Genomic DNA, 2265 nt, shown 5'->3' with positions numbered 1-2265 from the left:
AAAACTCGTCTCTACCAAAAACACAAAAATTAGCCGGTCCTGGTAGCACACGCCTATAGTCCCAGCTACTTGGGGAGGCTGAGGCAGAAGAATCCCATGAACCTGGGAGGCAGAGGGTGCAGTGAGCCAAGGTTGTGTTACTGTTCTCCAGCTTAGGGGATAGAGCAAGACTCTATCTCAAAAAAAAAAAAAAAGTCCCAGCTAGATTCGGTGGCTCACACCTGTAATCCCAGCACTTTGGGCCACCAAGGCAGAGGGATCCCTTGAGGTAGGAGTTTGAGACGAGCCTGGGCAACATGGTGAAACCCCATCACTACAAAAAATAAAAGATTTAGCTGGGTGTGGTGGCATGTGCCTGTAGTCCCAGCTACTTGGGAGGCTAAAGTGGAAGAATCACTTGAGCCCAAGAAGTCGAGGCTACGGTGAACCATGTTTGCATCACTGCACTCCAGTCTGGGCAACAGAGCAAGACTCTGTCTCAAAAAGAAAAAAAAAGATGAATTGTTAAGCAAAATGTGGTATATTCATGGTGGAATATTATTCAGCCAGAAAACACAATGAAATTCTGATACGTTCTACAACATGAATGAACCTTGAAAATATCATGCTAAGAAAAAAATCTCCGAACAAAAGATTCTACTTATGATATATGTGATTTCATTTATATTGAATAATTAATGTCCAGAATAGGTAAATCCATAGAGACAGAAAGTGGATAAATAGTTTGCCAGGGTCTGGGAGGACAGAGAAGTGGGGAGTTACTGCTAATGAGTATGAGGTCTTCCTGTGGCATGATGAAAAAGTTCCAAAATTAGATAGTGGTGATGGTTTTACAACTGCAACCACTACACGGAAACCTTTAAAGGGTTAGCTTTATGGTATATGAATTACGTCTCAGTAGAGCCGCTATGCTTTAAATGTTTGCATACAGGTATCAGTGCAGACATGTGTTTTTATTTGTTTGGATAAATATCTAGGAGTGGAATTGCTAGAGCATAAAGTCGGTGTATATTTAACTTGTGAGAAACTGTCAATCTGTTTTCCGAAGTGACTGTACCATGTGTATTTCCACTAGCAGTATATGACAGTGCCAGCTGCTTTGTACCCTGGTTAGCACTTGGCATAGTCAATTTGGGGTTTTGCGTTTGTTTTTTATGTAGTTTACTAATAGATGTATAGCATATTCTCATTGTGGTTTTAATTTGCATCTCCTTTATCATTAAAGATGTTGAGTATCTTTTCATGTGCTTCTTTTCCATCCATATCCCTTCACTGGTGAAATGTCTGTTCAAACCTTTTGTCCATCTTTTATTTGATTATTTTTTTTTAGATGTAAGAGTTCTTTTTTCCTTTTATTTTTTGAGACAGCATTTCACTCTTGTCGCCCAGGCTGGAGTACAGTGGGATCCGGCACACTACAACCTCCGCCTCCTGGGTTCAAGCTATTCGCCTTCCTCAGCCTCCCAAGGAACTGGGATTACTGGCATGCACCACCACACCTGGCTAAGTTTTGCATTTTTAGTAGAGATGGGATTTCACCATGTTTGCCAGGCTGCTCTCGAACCCCTGACCTCAGGTGATCTGCACACCTCGGCCTCCCAAAGTGCTGGGATTACTGGTGTGAGCCACCGCACCCAGCATGTGAGTTCTTATATATTCTGGATATAAGTCCTCTGTCAGGTATGTATTTCTGCAAAGGTTTTCTTCTAGTTTTTCCTTTTATTTCTCCTTAAGAGTGTCCTCTGAAGAGCAGAGGTGAGGTCTAGTTTATCTATTTTTGATAAATAGGTATGGCTTCTCTATGAATGAGGTCTAGTTTATCTATTTTTGCCTGTTTTGTGTCCTAAGATATGTTTGTCTAACCACGGTCACAGTGATTTTTGCCTATGTTTTCTTCTAGAGGTATTATAGCTTTGTACTTTATGTTTAGATCTATGATTCACTTAGTTAATTTTTGTCCATGGTGTGAGACATGGGTCAAGGTTCATATTTTTTGCACATAGATGCTTATTTGTTCCAGCATCATTTGTTGAAAAGATTACCCTTTACCTCCATTCAATTGCCTTTGTGCCTTTGTGGGAAAAAAGTCTGTTGTGATTTTGCTTGGGATTTCATTGAATCTCCCCAGTTTAGAGAATCCTCTCATCTTAACAATATTGAGTATTCCAATCCATGGATATGGCATAACTCTCCAATTATTTCGAGCTTGAAAAAATTCTTTCAATTTTTGCCTTATACTTTTTTTTTTTTTTTTTTTTTTTTTTT

The sequence above is a fragment of the Piliocolobus tephrosceles genome, chromosome 17 (assembly GCF_002776525.5).
Source record: "Piliocolobus tephrosceles isolate RC106 chromosome 17, ASM277652v3, whole genome shotgun sequence".
NCBI lineage: Eukaryota > Metazoa > Chordata > Mammalia > Primates > Cercopithecidae > Piliocolobus > Piliocolobus tephrosceles.
The sequence above is the reverse complement of the archived record's forward strand: the minus strand, read 5'-3'. Positions refer to the sequence as shown.